At 43.5% G+C, this 22,309-nt stretch overlaps 1 pseudogene across 1 annotated transcript; it reads left to right on the forward strand.

Moving 5' to 3' along the window:
* Positions 1 to 2,861: 2,861 nt before the first annotated feature.
* Positions 2,862 to 20,852, forward strand: LOC309622055 (heterogeneous nuclear ribonucleoprotein A3 pseudogene; annotated as a pseudogene). Its single transcript has 2 exons — positions 2,862 to 3,981; positions 19,705 to 20,852. The product of its transcript is annotated as a heterogeneous nuclear ribonucleoprotein A3 pseudogene (transcript).
* The last annotated feature ends 1,457 nt before the right edge of the window (positions 20,853 to 22,309 follow it).

Here is a 22,309-nt window from a genome sequence, read left to right on the forward strand (position 1 = left end):
TTTGAAATTATTTGAAAATGAAAAAGGTCATTTTTAAAAAATGGAGTAATACTGTATTGTATTATATCACAGAAGAAGAAGACCTTTTAAAAGGTCTTTTAAATCTCTACCCTCTATATACTATTCACTAATTAAAAGGACAATTATGAGAAAAGAAAATAGGCCCATCTCCCTTATGTATACAGAAGCAAAAATCATACACAAAATGTTAGACAATCAAATGTAGAGTGTGTGAGTGAGTGAATGTGTGTGTGTGTGTGTGTGTGTGTGTGTGTGTGTGTGTGAATTCCTACCAAGTTGTTTTACTCCAGAAATGCAAGGTGAGTTAACATTCAAATATCAATAAATGTCATGCACCACATCCATAAAATAAAGGAGAAAATGTATATGATCATATCAGTATAGTCAGATAAAGCATTTGATAAAATTCAATAATTATGTATGATTAAAAACTCATAGCAAAGGGAAACTACAAAAAACTTTAGAGCCACCATCCTATTTATAGTGAAATGTGGAGAACGTCCACTGTAAGATTAGGAACAAAATAAGAATGCCAACTCTTACCTTTTCTATTCAACCTATTAGTAAAAGTATTAAATGGCATTAGCAGTAAGGCAGGAAAAAGAAATCAGAAATATAAGGCTAAGAAAGGAAGAAATCATACTGTCACTTTCCATAGTTGATATAATTAAGGATACAGAAAATCCAAAACCATCTACAGATAACTTATTAGAATATCAGTTAGTTTTTAGAAGAGTTGCCAGATAAGAGACCAAACATTAAAAAATTCCACTAACATTTTTCTGTGTCTGAAAAGTTATAAAATTAAAAACTAAAAAATATGCCATCTACATTATCATCAAAACATCATATACCTAATAATAAGTGTAATAAAAAATGTAAGAACCCTATTAGAATAGAAAACTATTGATATATCATAGAGAGAAATTAAAGGTGATCTAAATAGGATTTCTGCTTTGAGGCAGGATGTATAGGCATACCTCACTTTATTGCACTTCACTTTATTGTACCTTGCAGATAATGCTTTTTTTTTTTTTTTTTTTACAAATTGAAGGTTTGTGGCAACCCTGTGTCAAGCAGCTCTACTGGTGGTGCCATTTTTCCAACAGCATTTGCTCACTTCGTGTCTCTATGTCATGTTTTGGTAAGTCTCACAATATTTCAAACTTTTTCACTATTATACTTGTTACATGATCTGTGATCAGTGATCTTTGATGTTACTATTGCAAAAAGATTACAGCTTGCTGAAGGCTCAGATGATGGGTAGCATTCTTAAAGTCTACTTTCAAATTAAGATATGTACTTTTTTTAGACATAATGCTATTGCACACTTAATAGACTACAGTATAGCATAAACATAACTTTTACATGCACTGGGAAACCAAACAACTCGTGTGACTTGCTTTCTTATGATATTCTCCTTATTGTGGTGTCTGGGACCAAAGCCATATCTCCATAATAATATGCCTGCACTAGGTAGGCACAGGCCATCACTCCTGCTGCAACGAGCAAACAAACTTGAATAAAAGATCATCGAGCTAAGGAAGCAATCAAGAAACAATATCAACTAATATGCTAGAGAGGGACATTTAGAGATTTGGAGCAGGGGTTTGGTGTAGGGAGACATACTCCACTGGAAAAGAGAAATCACCATATCTTTTGATGAACTCATTTGCTGGCATGATGGAGTGAAATCTAGCAGAATGTCAAGCCGATTTCCCCCACAGGACATTTCCTTAGTGTCAGGGTGGTATAGGATGATGGGGGACTGAGCCAAGAAAGCAGAGTGAAATTTCCTGCACAGTCATGGCACTAACAAACCAAATCCCGCTAGATAAAGGGGCCTGTGACAATCATTAGGTCTCCTCTTCAAGACATTTGCCAGTTTTTGAACCTATATAAAGCAGGAAGCTAAATACCTAATGCCTGAGGGAGAGAACTTTCCAAAGTGAGGAATTAGAGACCTACCAGACTCACAGTAAAAACCCAGAAGTGCCATCCCCAAGAAGGGGGCTGAGTCAGAAAAAGTGAAGTCATCTGCAATGTTTCAGTGTTTATGAGACAAATTTTCACTGAGAAAGTGTAACGGCAACAAATACATAGCTGGTCTCTCCTTACATTTGCCATACTCTGAAGCTGTGAGAACTGAGAGCCTAAAGAGCTGAATTCAAACATCTGAAAGACTGAAGTCAATAACTGACTGTATTTATTGAAGAATCAAAGACCTGTCAGGCTCACAGCAAAAATCCAGGGAGGCCACAAATTAGGAAAAATCATAGGTAGGATGAGACAACTAAAGCTCCAACCCAGTTCTGACCTAGTAAAATTCCTGAAATGACTGAAATGATCAGCCACTCTGATTAACAGAGAAAAGGGTAAATCTTCTCTGGTGCAAAGTAATAGCATCTTCAGTCTCTATGAATTTTTTATTCACCACGTCCAGCACACAATCAAAAATTATGAAATTCCTGAAGCAGGAAAAAGTGACTAAAACTTAAGACAAAAAAAAAAAAAAAAAAAAAAAACCAAGAAAAATTGATTTAGAGGGAATTCAGATTCTGGAGTTAGCACAGAACTTTAAAATGACTATATTGAGAGTAAAAGATGGGGATTAATAGATTAAAATATGGAGAATCTCAACAGAAAATTGGAATCAATTTTAAAAAATCAAATACAGATAAATGAAAAATAAGAAAACTGATCCCCAGCAGACCTTAGGGAATACTAGAAGAAATTTTTTTGGGCTGAAGTAAAATGGCCCAACATAGAACAGAGCTGGGCTCTCGGTCCCATATTGAACTCGAGTTGGAAGAGGCGAGTCCGGTCTCAAAACGGAGGTAAAACCGCCGCCCGGTCGCCCCCAGCCCGACTCCGGCCGCCGCCGCCGCCGGGGGGAGGAGGGCCATGATCCAAAGGAACCAGAACAGTTGAGAAAACTGTTTATTGGTGGTCTGAGCTTTGAAACTACAGACGATAGCTTAAGAGAACATTTTGAGAAATGGGGCACACTTACAGATTGTGTGGTGATGAGAGACCCCCAGACAAACCGTTCCAGGGGCTTTGGTTTTGTGACTTACTCTTGGGTTGAAGAGGTGGATGCAGCAATGTGTGCTCGACCACACAAGGTTGATGGGCGTGTAGTGGAACCAAAGAGAGCTGTTTCTAGAGAGGATTCTGTAAAGCCTGGTGCCCGTCTAACAGTGAAGAAAATTTTTGTTGGTGGTATTAAAGAAGATACAGAAGAATGTAATTCGAGAGACTACTTTGAAAAGTATGGCAAGATTGAAACCATAGGAGTTATGGAAGACAGGCAGAGTGGAAAAAAGAGAGGATTTGCTTTTGTAACTTTTGATGATCATGATACAGTTGATAAAATTGTTGTTCAGAAATACCACACTATTAATGGGCATAATTGTAAGTGAAAAAGGCCCTTTCTAAACAAGAAATGCAATCTGCTGGATCACAGAGAGGTCGTGGAGGTGGATCTGGCAACTTTATGGGTCGTGGAGGAAACTTTGGAGGTGGTGGAGGTAACTTTGGCCGTGGTGGAAACTTTGGTGGAAGAGGAGGCTATGGTGGTGGAGGTGGTGGCAGCAGAGGTAGTTATGGAGGAGGTGATGGTGGATAAAACGGATTTGGAGGCGACGGTGGTAACGATGGTGGTGGTCCTGGTTACAGTAGTAGAGGAGGCTATGGTGGTGGTGGACCAGGATATGGAAACCAAGATGGTGGATATGGTGGCGGTGGTGGAGGATATGATGCTTACAATGAAGGAGGAAATTTTGGAGGTAACTATGGTGGTGGTGGTGGGAGCTATAATGATTTTGGAAATTATAGTGGACAACAGCAATCAAATTATGGACCCATGAAGGGGGGCAGTTTTGGTGGAAGAAGCTCGGGAAGTCCCTATGGTGGTGGTTATGGATCTGGTGGTGGAAGTGGTGGATATGGTAGCAGAAGGTTCTCAAAACTCAGAAGAAAAGGGCTACAGTTCTTAGCAGGAGAGAGAGCGAGGAGTTGTCAGGAAAGCTGCAGGTTACTTTGAGACAGTCGTCCCAAATGCATTAGAGGAACTGTAAAAACCTGCCGCAGAAGGAACGATGATCCATAGTCAGAAAAGTTACTGCAGCTTAAACAGGAAACCCTTCTTGTTCAGGACTGTCCTAGCCACAGTTTGCAAAAAGTGCAGCTATTGATTCATGCAACGGAGGGTCAATTAGATGTACATTCCTGAGGTCTTTTATCTGTTGTAGCTTTGTCTTTTTCTTTTCATTACATCAGGTATATTGCCCTGTAAATTGTGGTAGTGGTACCAGGAATAAAAAATTAAGGAATTTTAAACTTTTCAATATTTGTGTAGTTCAGTTTTTCTACATTTTAGTACAGAAACTTTAACAAAATGCAGTTTTGAAGGTGTTTCCTTGTGAGTTAACAAGTAAAGAAGATCATTGTTCATTAATATTTTGTATGAATTTTGCTAAAGTTAACTGTAAAGAAACACCTGCTGACTTGCAGTTTAAGGGGATCTATTCTCCCCATTTCCAAACCATGAAATGAATGGGCTCTGACATGTGGAGAGAATAGATATTTGTATGTTTGCAATGTGTGTTTTAGATAATAGAATTGGGTATTTAAATTAGCATATTTGTGAATTTAATAGCTTTAAGATTTACTTCAAATGAAAAATCTCAGAATTCAAAAAAAAAAAAACAAAAGAACAGAGCTGGGAGCGCGATTGGCGCTGCCTGCGGGGGAGGAGCGCCGCCGCCGCCGCGAGCTGGGAGCTCGATTGGCGCTCCCTGCGGGGGAGGAGCGCCGCCGCCGCCGCCGCCGCGAGCTGGGAGCTCGACTGGCGCTCCCTGCGGGGGAGGAGCGCCGCCGTCGCCGCCGCGAGCCGGGAGCTCGATTGTCGCTGCCTGCGGGGGAGGAGCGCCGCCGCCGCGAGCTGGGAGCTCGCTTGGCACTGCCTGCGGGGGAGGAGCGCCGCCGCCGCCGCCGCCGCCGCGAGCTGGATTGGCGCTGCCTGCGGGGGAGGAGCGCCGCCGCGGCCGCCGCCGGGGAGCTCGTTTGGCGCTGCCTGCGGGGGAGGAGCGCCGCCGCCGTCGCCGCCGCGAGCTGGGAGCTCGATTGGCGCTGCCTGCGTGGGAGGAGCGCCGCCGCCGTCGCCGCCGCGAGCTGGGAGCTCGATTGGCGCTGCCTGCGTGGGAGGAGCGCCGCCGCCGCCGCCGCCCCCGCCGTCGCAGTCGTCGTGAGTGAAGAAGCGCCTCGGTGACGCCTGGTGAGGGCCCTCGCCGACGCCTGGGCTTACCTGCCGCCCGGCCAGCTCCGCTCGTTTCCCGTCCCCCGCGGCCCGGCGCGGGGCAGGCCTGCCAGGGCCATGGAGGACGAGGTGGTCCGCATTGCCAAGAAGATGGACAAGATGGTGCAGAAGAAAAACGCGGTGAGCGCGGCGGGCGGCGCGGGCCGGAGGGAGGCCGGGCGGCGGGCGGGGGCCAGTCGGCCTGAGGGGGCTCCCGGCCCGCGGTGAGCGCGGCGGGTGCTGCGAGACGGCGGCGAGGCCCGCGCTCTGGGGAGGGGTTCCTGGGGAGGGGGGAGCTTCGTGTCCCGCGGCCGCGTCCCGGGCAGGGGTTCTGGGGGGCGTCCTGTCCCGCAGCTGCGTCCCGGGCAGGGGTCTGGGGGGCGTCCTGTCCCGCAGCTGCGTCCCGGGCAGGGGTTCTGGGGGGCGTCCTGTCCCGCGGCCGCGTCCCGGGGAGGGGGTCCGGTCCCGCGGCCACCGGCGCTGGGATCCGCCCTGGGCGCCCGAGGCCCCTCGTGATTAGCGCAGCCCGGTAAACTCTATGGAGGCATCCTCCTCATTATTTTAAACGTGACGGTGGTAAAGCCTCGCTGGTTTAGCTGAAGAGTGCAGAGAGCCCTCCCTGTTTGAAAGAATTGGTTCTCTTTCCCGGGCTCATTGGCCAGCAGCGAGAAAACAACATCAAACAGAGGTTTGTGATCAGTTTTAGACATGAAACTGTTCAAGCAAAACGTGAATTTCCTGGATCTTATTTTTGAGGAAGGCTGAACATTCCCTTGATTGTCTCAACTCCCCTGCATGTTTGCTTAGCAATTAAAAAAGGTGAACTACGCCAGTGTACTTGGCAAGTTGCTAAACTTTTTGGAAAAAGTGGATCTTGTTAGGCCGCGGAGTGCGGGGAGCTGTGTTTAAGGCATTGCCGCCGACGAGGCTGTGCTGCCGGCTGGATTTGGACACATGTCGTTGCTGGTCCTCTCAGTGGTTTACAGTTGCTACCGGTGGCGTTTTCTGTCACTGATAACGTGTGCACGTGAACGTGGTCTCTTGCGGTTTGTATGAGGTGCTCCAGTTTCTGCATTTCTTTCCACCTGTGTGGGCCACTCTCAGTCCCTTGCTTCCGAGTCGTCTGTATTTTCAGCTAAACTTCTGAAATTCTAAGTCCAACGAATGTGAAGGAGAGAAGGGCTGCTCTGATTTGCACAGCACTTTGGAGTTACAAAGCGTTTGTGCAGAATTCTTTGGGGACTCACGACAGCTGTGTTGCATTCATTTTACAGAATAAGAAACTGAGTCAGACCAAGCAGTTCACCTCCTTAAATGAAGTGTGCGTTGTGGATTAAGCCAGGACCCGAGTTTTCTGCTGGGCAGCATGCAGAAGTAGTGTTAAACACCGAATTCTTAAGACTTCAGACTTGGTGTGCGCCTCTTTTCCTTTAACAGGTGCATTGCCCGGCGTGTAATTTCATACCCTGTTCATCTGTCTTTGCAATTTTGGCTTTTTAAAGGATTTCCTGTTTGTTTTCTGTTGCAGACGTTGCCGGTGCCATTTATTTTTTCTGTTGATACAGGCCTTTCATTCCTCACTGCAAGTGATGAGTTCTGTATATTTGATTGGCTGAACGTTTCTGTTATTCTGTTTAAACTGGCAAGTTTTTTTTCTTTGCCTAGAGAACCCTAGACTCCCCTAGTAGAAGCTGGCTCCTAGGGAAAAAGGCCGTTTCTTGGGTAATTTTTTTCTCGAACTCAGGCTATAAAATGTGTACCTTTTAATCATCTAGTGCACTAGGTGTTTTTGTTTGTTTCCTTTCCTTGAAATAGACGTTTCCTAGAAATGAGGAATTCCTTAGTGAGCAAGTATGGAGAAGACCAGTTTGTATTTATCTGCAGTTCTCAAATTATAAACATATAATGCGTCAGCAGGAGAATGAGGATAAGCTCCACAGATGATCCTCAAGTCTCACTTTTCTTTTCAAATCTTATATTTCTAGTAGTACAGAACTTTACCAATATAAAAACTTGCCCCCCCCCCCCCAAAAAAAAGAACACAACTGCAGGAAAGAACAAAGAGCACTTAAAGTGTGTGTGTGTCTAATATATACATGTACATATACCCAGGTACATACACCTTTATATTTATATGTTATTTTGTAAATAAGTGACAATAATAATGTCTTGTGGAGATGTAGAACAGAAGTATACAACGAAAGCACAAACAGCAGGAGGGGCAAATGGAGTTAAACTGTTCAACCTCCATGGGATGGTTCCATGGAGGAGGCAGAGAGGGGGATGGGATCCTCGAAGAGCTGCTGAAGACCTTGCATTTTTTGCAGATCTCTTTAGAATGCTACTTGCATATTGTGCTCTCACTGAATGCACCTGGCTGAGCTATGGCACATTAGCACGGTAAACATTTGTCAGATTTGCCCTAGTCAGAAAATTTTCTATACCTGCCATCCTGCTTGGCACTTAAAAAAAAATTTTCTTTTTTTAAGCTCTCTATGATATAGGGATGATGGGTGAAGAAGGTAGGCTGCAGGGTAATATGTAGTATGTATGATCCCATTTTGATACAGTAAACAGAAAGTATTAAATGCATGCCTGTTTGTATGAGCAGTGAGTTTGCATGGTTATCTCAAGAGGGAGGGAATGGGACGGGTAGAGAAAGAGACTGACCACAGACTATTGTTTTACTTGTTACAAGAGGCATGTGTTGCCTTCATTTCTGATTAAACTTTTTGTGTCCAGATTATTGTAGGTTTACATGCAGTTGTAAGAAATAATAGTGCGATAGCTCCTGTGTGTCCTTTACCCAGTTTTCCCCAATGGTAACATCTTACAGAATCATAGTATACTGTCACAACCTGGGTATTGCCATTGACACAGTCAAGATAGAGAACATTTCCATCCCACAGGATCTCTCCTGATGCCATTTTATAGCCACTGCTGCTCCCCCACTCCCCACCAAATCATAGTGATCTGATAGTGCAGTGGATAAAGTTGCAATAAAGTTTTTGTGCAGATGATCAAGGGAAAATACCCCCTGGGGAAGATGGCCCATCTCCCACTCCCCCGGCCCTATCTGTCCCTGGCAACCTGTCATTTCAAGAATGTTATGTGGGACTTCCCTGGTGGCGCAGCGGTTAAGAATCTGCCTGCCATTGCAGGGGACATGGGTTTGATCCCTTGTCCGGGAAGATCCCACATGCCGCGGAGCAGCTAAGCCCATGCGCCACAACGACTGAGCCTGCGCTTTAGAGCCCGGGAGCCACAACTACTGAGCCCACGTGCCACAACTACTGAAGCCCGCGTGCCTAGAGCCCGTGCTCTGCAACAAGAGAAGCCACCGCAGCGAGAAGCCCGCACACTGCAACAAAGAGTAGCCCCCGCTCGCCGCAACTAGAGAAAGCCCACACGCAGCAACGAAGACCCAACGCAGCCAAAAATAAAATAAATTAACTAATTAATTAAAAAAAAAGAATGTTATGTGAATAAAATCATATAGTGTGTAACCTTTTTTTTTTTTTAAGTAAAAAAAATTTTTTTTTGGCTGCGCTGCCGGTTGTGCGATCTTAGTTCCCCGACCAAGGATTGAACCCAGCCCAGGTAGTGAAAGTGCTGAGTGCTAAACACTGGACCGCCAGGGAATTCCCAGTATGCAACCTTTTGGATTGGCCTTTTTCAATCAGTGTAATTCCCTGGAGAGTCATCCAAATTGCATGAATCAACAGTGCTCCTCTTTTTTAAAAAAAATATTTATTTATTTATTTATTTGGCTGTGCGGGTCTTTAGTTGCAGCATGCGGGATCTAGTTCCCTGACCAGGGATGGAACCTGGGCCCCCTGCATTGAGAGTGCAGAGTCTTAACCGCTGGAACACCAGAGAGGTCCCAGTGCCGCTTTCTTTTTAATTGCTGAGTAGTATTCCATGGTTTGGCTGTACTTCAGTTTGTTTAATCACTTGCCCATTGAAGAACATCTGAGTTTTTTTCCCATTTCCTGACTATTACTGATAGAGATGCTGTGGACATTTGTGTACCTTTTTTTGTGCGAACATGCGTTCTCTGGGATAAATGCCGTAGGGTATGTGTTGCTTTTTTTGTTTTTTTTCCGGCTACGCTGTGCCACATGTGGGATCTTGGTTCCCCAATCAGGGATCGAGCCCGTGCCCCCTGCATTGGGAGCTTGGAGTCTTAACCACTGGACTGCCAGGGAAATTCCTGTATTGCTCCCCCCGCCCCACTTGATTGATTGATTGGTTGATTGGCTGTATTGGGTCTTAGTTGCGGCACGCGGGACCTTCGTTAAGGCATGTGGGATCTTTATTGTCGTTGCGGCGCACGGGCTCTTCGTTGCAGCATGAGAGCTTCTCTCTAGTTGTGGCGTGCGGGTTTTCTCTCTCTAGTTGTGGCACGTGGGCTCTGTAGTTGTGGCGTGCAGGCTCCAGAGCGCGTGGGCTCTGTAGTTTGCTGCACGTGGGCTACCTCATTGAGGTGTGCGAGCTCAGTAGTTTGGTGCGAGGGCTTAGTTGCCCCGCGGCATGTGGGATCTTAGTTCCCCGACCGGGAATCGAACCCGCGTCCCCTGCATTGCAGGACGGATTCTTTACCACTGAACCACCAGGGAAGTCCCTGTATTGCTTTTTTAAATTAAAAAAAAAAAAAAAGGAAAAGCAATTAGAGGTGAAACAACTAATTATATGATGGCCTTTCAAAGTACATATTCAAACCCTACATTCTTGGTGTACATAAGTTATTTATGTTGATTTGTGGTGTTTAGCTCTAGCAACAAGGCAATAATAATAACGCTGTAGTTTTCCTTGTTTCTTTCAACTGATGATCTGTGTATTTATTACAAATATTAATTAACACTCACAAGCTACCAGGAGGCAAGTAATGGTTAGCGCTGGTGTGGTTAACTCCTTTATAGATAGGGAGGTTGAGGCATGGGTATTGTGGAATTTGCCATGTTGAGGCATGGGTATTGTGGAATTTGCCTAAGGTTATATAGCACTGTGTTCTGACTCAGATTCATTCAGATTTATTCCTTCCCTTTCTGTCTCCTGAATTAACGCTTTGTAATTTTGACCTAGGTGTGAGGACACGAAAAGGGTTTTTTTCTGTATCTGAGGTTTAGTGCTTGTTTTATAGAAGCAATATAGTATAGTGGTTAGAGTAGGCACTTTAGCATCTGAGTTTTGTTTTTTTCTTAAGTCTTTAATGAATTTGTTACAATATTGCTTCTGTTTTATGTTTTGCACATGCCGGAAAGGTAATAGGCCTTGGCCCCTGGGCCTGGGCTTCGTCTCTTGTGCTGTCTCCTGTCCCTGTTGCCCCCGCGCGCTGGCCCGTCCGCGCTGTGCCAGGGGGTATTGGTCGTCTCGCGGCTCAGTTCACAGTAGCTGAAAGGGACTGTGTGTGATGGTCTCATTTCTGCCCATCGTTTTCAAAGGGAGGCTCTGGCCATTGCTCCTCGGGTAAAATGCAGAGGGAGTGCTTTTTAAGATGGGACTGTCAGTGTTGGGGACACTCCTTAATTACCAAAACGGAATCCCCTTCAGTTCCTCCAGCTGTGTTGTTTTGGCACAGAAGATGTGAGTAATAGGAACTGGAGCTAAGTTGGAGTGAAAAAACGCACCGGTCCCGCCGAATTTTCCATCGAAACAGTTGATTTGTGTTGTCTGTAGGAATTCTAAAGGGCGTACCGTTGCTTCCTAACCGGAGTCATTTGAGAGATCTACCTCTGTACGTTCAAATGATTAATTTTGAGACTTTGCTCATGTGTGCAGTAAACCCTTTAATTCCCTAAGACCTTCCTTTCCTCCATCTCCTACCCCATTAAGCCCGCTTCAGTTCATCTCCTGAATTTCTTTGGAATCTGTCAGCTCTCCCTCAACACCCTAATACTGAACTTGCCTGTGTGTTGCGATTAGGTCCTAACTAGTGTCCATATATCTTGTTTCCTTCCAATCCATTCTTCACACAAAAAACCTTCAAGGCAAGTTGGAACATTGCTCATAAACATCGCTCACAAACATTGTTTTGAGAATAGAAAACACAGTGTTTGTTGGCCTTTAAGACTCTGCGTGGTCTAGAATCCTCTCTGCTTCTCTAGCCCCATCTTGTGCCACTTGTGCCCTCACTTTCTATGCTTCAGATACACTGAATTAACCTTAGTTCTCACTCATCTGACAGAAGTCAGTTCAGATATTATTTTTCACTGTGATCCCTAGCATTAAGCAAGTTGATTATCACGTTTTGTATGAGGACTAAAACTAAACTGGGAAGTGGAAGAATTGAGTTTAAACTGTTTCAGTCAACACGCATGTATTAATGATACCTACATATTGAACACCGGGCTAGGTTTCATGAGGGATACAGAAGTTCTGGCCATCTCTGGTTTTGGATATCCCTTATTTGTTGAGACCTTTGCGTTGTTTGGTTGCCTTTTGTCTGTTTTCAAGATGGGAAAACAGGAACGAGGGAAGTATAGGTTATTACTAGGTGGGGTTGAACAAGTGGAGCAGCAAACTGCAAGGCAGAAAGAAGAGGGACGTACTATAGAGGGATATGATTTCCATTCTCAAGGCGCCTGCATCCTGTGCAGGGAGACAGCCTAACATAAAATGTGCCTAACAAAAAATATATTGACTTCTTACTAAAAATCTGCAGTTCATATAACCAAGGGGTTTATAACTTCTCCTTTAAAAGTGATATTCCTGGGACTTCCCTGGTGGTCCAGTGGTGAAGACTCTGCGCTTCCAATGCAGCAGGCGTGGGTTCAATTCCTGGTTGGGGAGCTAAGATCCCACATGCTGCGCAGCCAAAGAAATTTTTTTCAAAAGTTATACTCCTGTATTATTGAATTTAGTGGTTTAGATTTTGTTTTAATGTTAAGAAGATTTCAGTTTATTTACCAGGAACAAACAAAACATAATGTAAAAATAGTTTCCCAGAAACGATTTCCATCATTCTCTTCTTCCCTTTCTCCCGCAGACTGGTGTTTCATCTTTACAAGCTCTCTGTCTTTCCATAGGAAAGCTGTCTGGCTTGGAGGTTGCAATCCCAGGGAATTTTTCATCAGCGGGGAAGTCTCCATCACTACAGAGGGATCAAGGGAGAAGTCAGTCCCTGGTAAGTGAGATGCTCCCCCTAAACACCAACACAGCAGTCGTGTACCTTTTAAGGGGTTCAAGGGCAAGATGGGCAAGGCATTTCTACTAACTCTTCTTAAGGACCATGGACAGTGCCGTAAGCTACGAGGTAAGCGGTGACTGTTGTAATTCTTACTGGTGATCATTTCCTGTCACTGATTCTCGGCTTTCTTTGTATTTCATAGGACTGTTGTCAGTCCAATAGAAAATGAGTCTTATTTTTAAAAAACTGAAATGTTTTACAAAGCCTAGCATTCTCATATAGAGTCCTTTCAATTCTCCCCACTTTCCCAAGAGGCTATGAACGCTTCACACCATGAACTAGGAGAGGGGGTAGAGCCCTTTCTGATGAAATACATCAACAAAGACAGAGTCTTAGCCTGCTTGCTCTCTGGACAGGATCTCGGACTACAAGGTCTTCAATCCTGGTATAAATGAAGGAAGTGAGGACAGTTCAACTGGCACTCTCATAACAAGAGTTGTGAAACACCTTCCAAAGAGACTATAGCAGTAGATGAGGGAAGGGAGTGCTACAGTGTGGTAGTACAGGGGGAATGATCGGCTACAGCAGTGAAAAATGTGGTACCTATTGGTGTGCTCTCGGGGTTCTTGTACATGTAGCATAGATGACCTTTACAGTGGCCCTCTCACCTTCCCACCTGCATTAGGTGTTCTTTTTTTTTTAAATTTATGTTTATTTATTTATTTATTGTTTGAACTTATTTATTCTATGTGTTTATTTTTTTGGCTGCACTGGGTCTTCATTGCTGTGCACGGGCTTTCTCTAGTTGGCGGCTAGCGGGGGCTACTCTTGGTTGCGGTGTGCGGGCGTCTCATCGCGGTGGCGTCTATTGTTGCGGAGCATGCGCTCTAGGCGCGTGGGCTTCGGTAGTTGCGGCTCACGGGCTCTAGAATGCAGGCTCAGTAGTTGTGGCACATGGGCTTAGTTGCTCCACGGCATGTGGGATCTTCGCAGACCAGGGCTCGAACCCGTGTCCCCCGCATTGCATTGGCAGGTGGATTCTTAACCACTGCGCCACCAGGGAAGCCCTATTCTGTATACTTTTAAAATATTTTTTAAAATTTTACTTCTGAATCCACAGAGTTAAAAATCTTTTATTATTAAACCAAATAATATTTCTCTTTTAAAGGAGTCCTTTCTACCAAGTACCTGTATGTAAAGGTAAGACCGTGAACTGTGGGCTCTATGTAGACCGATCCATTTGATGTCAGAAGAGGTATAAAATACACTTTCACAGTTGGATTTCCTCTCCTGTGCTCTGCCACCAACATGAAAACAGCATACCCAGAGTAGCCTGGGTTTCAGTACAAGGCATGTGGAACAGACCCAAACCGTTTTTGCATCCTGATGCCAAACTCCAACTGACTCATAAGCCCATGAGTGAGGAAAGCAAATGTCTGTTGTTACGAAGCACTGAGATTTTCGAGGTTCTTATACAGTATCACGGTGGCAATAGGTAACTGACACATTAAAGGTGTTCTGTGTGATATTGATTAGACTATACATTTGGGGGGCATAATTTTATATCACAATAAAAATGTATAAGATATATAACCATCTCGGGTTTCCCTGATAGCGCAGTGGTTAAGAATCCGCCTGCCAATGCAGGGGACACGGGTGCCAGCCCTGGTCCGGGAAGATCCCCCATGCCGCGGAGCAACTAAGCCCATGTGCCACAACTACTGAGCCTGCGCTCTAGAGCCCGCGAGCCACAACTACTGAGCCCATGCACCGAAGCCCACGCGCCTAGAGCCCGTGCTCCACCACAAGAGAAGCCACCGCAATGAGAAGCCCGTGCACCGCAACGAAGAGTAGCCCCCGCTCGCCGCAACTAGAGAAAGGCTGCACGCAGCGATGAAGACCCAACACAGCCAAAAATAAAATAAATAAAAGTAAAAAAAAAAAAAAGAAAAGAAATATAACCATTTCAACATATAAATGTATTTATTCAAATTAAATTCAGTGCAATTTACATGTGGAACTAAGCAATTTTCTTTATACATTTAGGCATATTCCATTTATACCTACAGACAGATAAACTTTTTGCACAAGTAGGAAAACTTAAAATATATTTTGAATAGATTTGTACAAACTGTTGAATACTTTAAAATTAGTAATTGAAAGTTCCCACCCTCATTTGGAGGTAGAATGGGAACTTAACTTTCCAGTTACTGGTCTGAAAAAGAAAATAACTTGCTATAATTTTGAATGTTATATAGTATAAGCACTATAAAAATATCACTGTCATGATAGCATAGGAACACTCTAAATGTAGACCTTATGGTAGAAATTGCTAGCTGTTCACCAAAACTCATTTCTTCTTCATCCTGGAAAGCACAGCTAAACTATTCCTAGTCAGTGGAAAGTGATGTGGGCCACACCTAGGCCTAGCCCATAAAAGCCTCCCAACATGTGCTCCTCCATGCTTTTCGTCCCTTCCAGTTGACTATGATGATGAATCCAAGGTTCCATGTTTTAAAGAAAGCAGAGTCACAGTCAACCTGGGTCCCTGCTCAACGTTTCTTGAGCAAGAAATAGACTGGTATTGTGTTTGCTATCTGTTCACTGTATCATGCAAAACAATAGTAAAAGAAACAATGCCAAATAGTTATCTACCTCCCTAAAATTGAACCTCTATAGTTTTTATGTTTTCATGAACTACTTGCATTCTTATGACAAGTATTATGAGTTGAAAATACGTCAGCCACAAGTAGCATGAGTTTCACATAGGTTGTTAACTTCACTAGAAATTGAAGTAAAAACATAATAAATTATATTCTCTTCATAGCTATGTAAATAAAAGATGTTTTAATCATGTACAACCTAATGCTTAAAATTAAAATTAGGTTTTCTAACTAGAAAGACCCAATCAAGAAATTTCTTAGTTAATGACACACAAAAGTTGGTAATGTGACCTAAAATTCTCTTACCATCTGTGCCATGAAGAACAGTAATCTGTTGGACTGAAGATGATGAAGCAAACTTGACAGGAACTTTGCCCAACTTCTGTGTACTGAGGTCTGGAATATCATGTCCACGATCTTCAGCATTAACAAAAATCTCAGATGAAAACATGGTTTTTCCTGGACTCTCTGTTGTTATCTGAGTGACTGCATCAGATGATAATTTTCCAGAGAAGGGAGAAAACGGGGTCTTAATCTCCTTTGGTGATCTGAACAAAAAAGAGAAAGCACACAGCAGGTCATATCCTTGGCTTATCAAATACTGTAATTTCTTTCCAAATGTGGCTTCAATATTTTTTGGAGACACATCCAACTCAAATGGTTAAGTTATTTCTGCAGTACCCTGTGCTTTTTTACATACTTATTACAGGGTGATCATGCATGAGTTTACTTTTACTTATTTTAAAATCTACTTTTATTTTGGATTTAGAATGCTATTATATAAGGAAAGGGTACTTTTCAGTTGAAGTGGAAAGATATCCATTAAAAAATAATTACTGGAAGTCCACTATAAATTAGGGGACTATGCTAAACGCATAGAGTGTACAAAAATAAAAAAGAAACAGAGCCTTTCCTCAAAAAGTTTATATGTCAGTGGGGGAACCAGAGGTTTTTAAGGTTGTAATTATGTATATAGATTATAAAGAATCCATATTAAAACATAATGGAGTAAATAAATGAGTGTATAAATAAATAAATAATAGGAGGGAGGGAGAAGACAAATCTTGCCAACAGAAGAATTCCATATGTAGGTAACCTCCCCCCCGCCCCCCCCCGGCATCCATCTCCTCCCCAAGGAGGTGGAGGTGAAGCTTAATCTTCCCCTTAAGTCCAGTCCTGGGCTGGCCTTAATGATTGAATTCCAGAGACAGTATAAAATGGGAGAAAAAGTAACTTTACAGTGGAGAAACCAAGCAAACACCATGTTATGCAAGTGATGATGTTTCACATCACCAGTGATGTCACGGAGACACTACATACTCTCTGTTATGATGTGATGAGACGGTTACTTCGCTTCTGCGGTATTCTTTGTCAAAACCTATAACTCCAGTCGAATCATGAGAAAAACATCAGCCAAACCCAGACTGAGAACAATTCTACAAAATATCAGACAAATATTCCTCAAGACTGTCAAAATCATGAAAAACAAGGAAGGAATGAGGAACTGTCATAGACCAGAGAAGACTAAGGAGACATGACAACTAACTAAGTGGAATGTGATATACTGGATTGGGTCCTAGAACAGAAAAAGGTCATTAACAGGAAAACTGGTGAAATCCAAAAAAAGTCTTAAGTTTAGTTAATAGTAATGTATAAATGTTGGCTTTTTAATTTTGAAAAATATACTATGGTAGTATAAGATGTTAGCAATAGGAAAAACTGGGAGAGAGGTAAAGGGAACTCTGTTTGTATCTTTTCTGCAGATTTGAAATTATTTGAAAATGAAAAAGGTCATTTTTAAAAAATGGAGTAATACTGTATTGTATTATATCACAGAAGAAGAAGACCTTTTAAAAGGTCTTTTAAATCTCTACCCTCTATATACTATTCACTAATTAAAAGGACAATTATGAGAAAAGAAAATAGGCCCATCTCCCTTATGTATACAGAAGCAAAAATCATACACAAAATGTTAGACAATCAAATGTAGAGTGTGTGAGTGAGTGAATGTGTGTGTGTGTGTGTGTGTGTGTGTGTGTGTGTGTGAATTCCTACCAAGTTGTTTTACTCCAGAAATGCAAGGTGAGTTAACATTCAAATATCAATAAATGTCATGCACCACATCCATAAAATAAAGGAGAAAATGTATATGATCATATCAGTATAGTCAGATAAAGCATTTGATAAAATTCAATAATTATGTATGATTAAAAACTCATAGCAAAGGGAAACTACAAAAAACTTTAGAGCCACCATCCTATTTATAGTGAAATGTGGAGAACGTCCACTGTAAGATTAGGAACAAAATAAGAATGCCAACTCTTACCTTTTCTATTCAACCTATTAGTAAAAGTATTAAATGGCATTAGCAGTAAGGCAGGAAAAAGAAATCAGAAATATAAGGCTAAGAAAGGAAGAAATCATACTGTCACTTTCCATAGTTGATATAATTAAGGATACAGAAAATCCAAAACCATCTACAGATAACTTATTAGAATATCAGTTAGTTTTTAGAAGAGTTGCCAGATAAGAGACCAAACATTAAAAAATTCCACTAACATTTTTCTGTGTCTGAAAAGTTATAAAATTAAAAACTAAAAAATATGCCATCTACATTATCATCAAAACATCATATACCTAATAATAAGTGTAATAAAAAATGTAAGAACCCTATTAGAATAGAAAACTATTGATATATCATAGAGAGAAATTAAAGGTGATCTAAATAGGATTTCTGCTTTGAGGCAGGATGTATAGGCATACCTCACTTTATTGCACTTCACTTTATTGTACCTTGCAGATAATGCTTTTTTTTTTTTTTTTACAAATTGAAGGTTTGTGGCAACCCTGTGTCAAGCAGCTCTACTGGTGGTGCCATTTTTCCAACAGCATTTGCTCACTTCGTGTCTCTATGTCATGTTTTGGTAAGTCTCACAATATTTCAAACTTTTTCACTATTATACTTGTTACATGATCTGTGATCAGTGATCTTTGATGTTACTATTGCAAAAAGATTACAGCTTGCTGAAGGCTCAGATGATGGGTAGCATTCTTAAAGTCTACTTTCAAATTAAGATATGTACTTTTTTTAGACATAATGCTATTGCACACTTAATAGACTACAGTATAGCATAAACATAACTTTTACATGCACTGGGAAACCAAACAACTCGTGTGACTTGCTTTCTTATGATATTCTCCTTATTGTGGTGTCTGGGACCAAAGCCATATCTCCATAATAATATGCCTGCACTAGGTAGGCACAGGCCATCACTCCTGCTGCAACGAGCAAACAAACTTGAATAAAAGATCATCGAGCTAAGGAAGCAATCAAGAAACAATATCAACTAATATGCTAGAGAGGGACATTTAGAGATTTGGAGCAGGGGTTTGGTGTAGGGAGACATACTCCACTGGAAAAGAGAAATCACCATATCTTTTGATGAACTCATTTGCTGGCATGATGGAGTGAAATCTAGCAGAATGTCAAGCCGATTTCCCCCACAGGACATTTCCTTAGTGTCAGGGTGGTATAGGATGATGGGGGACTGAGCCAAGAAAGCAGAGTGAAATTTCCTGCACAGTCATGGCACTAACAAACCAAATCCCGCTAGATAAAGGGGCCTGTGACAATCATTAGGTCTCCTCTTCAAGACATTTGCCAGTTTTTGAACCTATATAAAGCAGGAAGCTAAATACCTAATGCCTGAGGGAGAGAACTTTCCAAAGTGAGGAATTAGAGACCTACCAGACTCACAGTAAAAACCCAGAAGTGCCATCCCCAAGAAGGGGGCTGAGTCAGAAAAAGTGAAGTCATCTGCAATGTTTCAGTGTTTATGAGACAAATTTTCACTGAGAAAGTGTAACGGCAACAAATACATAGCTGGTCTCTCCTTACATTTGCCATACTCTGAAGCTGTGAGAACTGAGAGCCTAAAGAGCTGAATTCAAACATCTGAAAGACTGAAGTCAATAACTGACTGTATTTATTGAAGAATCAAAGACCTGTCAGGCTCACAGCAAAAATCCAGGGAGGCCACAAATTAGGAAAAATCATAGGTAGGATGAGACAACTAAAGCTCCAACCCAGTTCTGACCTAGTAAAATTCCTGAAATGACTGAAATGATCAGCCACTCTGATTCACAGAGAAAAGGGTAAATCTTCTCTGGTGCAAAGTAATAGCATCTTCAGTCTCTATGAATTTTTTATTCACCACGTCCAGCACACAATCAAAAATTATGAAATTCCTGAAGCAGGAAAAAGTGACTAAAACTTAAGACAAAAAAAAAAAAAAAAAAAAAAAACCAAGAAAAATTGATTTAGAGGGAATTCAGATTCTGGAGTTAGCACAGAACTTTAAAATGACTATATTGAGAGTAAAAGATGGGGATTAATAGATTAAAATATGGAGAATCTCAACAGAAAATTGGAATCAATTTTAAAAAATCAAATACAGATAAATGAAAAATAAGAAAACTGATCCCCAGCAGACCTTAGGGAATACTAGAAGAAATTTTTTTGGGCTGAAGTAAAATGGCCCAACATAGAACAGAGCTGGGCTCTCGGTCCCATATTGAACTCGAGTTGGAAGAGGCGAGTCCGGTCTCAAAACGGAGGTAAAACCGCCGCCCGGTCGCCCCCAGCCCGACTCCGGCCGCCGCCGCCGCCGGGGGGAGGAGGGCCATGATCCAAAGGAACCAGAACAGTTGAGAAAACTGTTTATTGGTGGTCTGAGCTTTGAAACTACAGACGATAGCTTAAGAGAACATTTTGAGAAATGGGGCACACTTACAGATTGTGTGGTGATGAGAGACCCCCAGACAAACCGTTCCAGGGGCTTTGGTTTTGTGACTTACTCTTGGGTTGAAGAGGTGGATGCAGCAATGTGTGCTCGACCACACAAGGTTGATGGGCGTGTAGTGGAACCAAAGAGAGCTGTTTCTAGAGAGGATTCTGTAAAGCCTGGTGCCCGTCTAACAGTGAAGAAAATTTTTGTTGGTGGTATTAAAGAAGATACAGAAGAATGTAATTCGAGAGACTACTTTGAAAAGTATGGCAAGATTGAAACCATAGGAGTTATGGAAGACAGGCAGAGTGGAAAAAAGAGAGGATTTGCTTTTGTAACTTTTGATGATCATGATACAGTTGATAAAATTGTTGTTCAGAAATACCACACTATTAATGGGCATAATTGTAAGTGAAAAAGGCCCTTTCTAAACAAGAAATGCAATCTGCTGGATCACAGAGAGGTCGTGGAGGTGGATCTGGCAACTTTATGGGTCGTGGAGGAAACTTTGGAGGTGGTGGAGGTAACTTTGGCCGTGGTGGAAACTTTGGTGGAAGAGGAGGCTATGGTGGTGGAGGTGGTGGCAGCAGAGGTAGTTATGGAGGAGGTGATGGTGGATAAAACGGATTTGGAGGCGACGGTGGTAACGATGGTGGTGGTCCTGGTTACAGTAGTAGAGGAGGCTATGGTGGTGGTGGACCAGGATATGGAAACCAAGATGGTGGATATGGTGGCGGTGGTGGAGGATATGATGCTTACAATGAAGGAGGAAATTTTGGAGGTAACTATGGTGGTGGTGGTGGGAGCTATAATGATTTTGGAAATTATAGTGGACAACAGCAATCAAATTATGGACCCATGAAGGGGGGCAGTTTTGGTGGAAGAAGCTCGGGAAGTCCCTATGGTGGTGGTTATGGATCTGGTGGTGGAAGTGGTGGATATGGTAGCAGAAGGTTCTCAAAACTCAGAAGAAAAGGGCTACAGTTCTTAGCAGGAGAGAGAGCGAGGAGTTGTCAGGAAAGCTGCAGGTTACTTTGAGACAGTCGTCCCAAATGCATTAGAGGAACTGTAAAAACCTGCCGCAGAAGGAACGATGATCCATAGTCAGAAAAGTTACTGCAGCTTAAACAGGAAACCCTTCTTGTTCAGGACTGTCCTAGCCACAGTTTGCAAAAAGTGCAGCTATTGATTCATGCAACGGAGGGTCAATTAGATGTACATTCCTGAGGTCTTTTATCTGTTGTAGCTTTGTCTTTTTCTTTTCATTACATCAGGTATATTGCCCTGTAAATTGTGGTAGTGGTACCAGGAATAAAAAATTAAGGAATTTTAAACTTTTCAATATTTGTGTAGTTCAGTTTTTCTACATTTTAGTACAGAAACTTTAACAAAATGCAGTTTTGAAGGTGTTTCCTTGTGAGTTAACAAGTAAAGAAGATCATTGTTCATTAATATTTTGTATGAATTTTGCTAAAGTTAACTGTAAAGAAACACCTGCTGACTTGCAGTTTAAGGGGATCTATTCTCCCCATTTCCAAACCATGAAATGAATGGGCTCTGACATGTGGAGAGAATAGATATTTGTATGTTTGCAATGTGTGTTTTAGATAATAGAATTGGGTATTTAAATTAGCATATTTGTGAATTTAATAGCTTTAAGATTTACTTCAAATGAAAAATCTCAGAATTCAAAAAAAAAAAAACAAAAGAACAGAGCTGGGAGCGCGATTGGCGCTGCCTGCGGGGGAGGAGCGCCGCCGCCGCCGCGAGCTGGGAGCTCGATTGGCGCTCCCTGCGGGGGAGGAGCGCCGCCGCCGCCGCCGCCGCGAGCTGGGAGCTCGACTGGCGCTCCCTGCGGGGGAGGAGCGCCGCCGTCGCCGCCGCGAGCCGGGAGCTCGATTGTCGCTGCCTGCGGGGGAGGAGCGCCGCCGCCGCGAGCTGGGAGCTCGCTTGGCACTGCCTGCGGGGGAGGAGCGCCGCCGCCGCCGCCGCGAGCTGGATTGGCGCTGCCTGCGGGGGAGGAGCGCCGCCGCGGCCGCCGCCGCGAGCTGGGAGCTCGTTTGGCGCTGCCTGCGGGGGAGGAGCGCCGCCGCCGCCGCCGCCGCGAGCTGGGAGCTCCATTGGCGCTGCCTGCGGGGGAGGAGCGCCGCCGCCGCCGCCGCCGCCGCCGCCGCCGCGAGCTCGACTGGCGCTCCCTGCGGGGGAGGAGCGCCGCCGCCGCCGCGAGCTGGGAGCTCGTTTGGCGCTGCCTGCGGGGGAGGAGCGCCGCCGCCGCCGCCGCGAACTGGGAGCTCGATTGGCGCTGCCCTGCGGGGGAGGAGCGCCGCCGCCGCCGCCGCCGCCGCCGCCGCCGCCGCCGCCGCCACGAGCTGGGAGCTCGATTGGCGCTGCCTGCGGGGGAGGAGCGCCG

The sequence above is a fragment of the Balaenoptera borealis genome (assembly GCF_965194805.1).
Source record: "Balaenoptera borealis genome assembly, contig: HAP1_SCAFFOLD_1436, whole genome shotgun sequence".
NCBI classification, from domain to species: domain Eukaryota; kingdom Metazoa; phylum Chordata; class Mammalia; order Artiodactyla; family Balaenopteridae; genus Balaenoptera; species Balaenoptera borealis.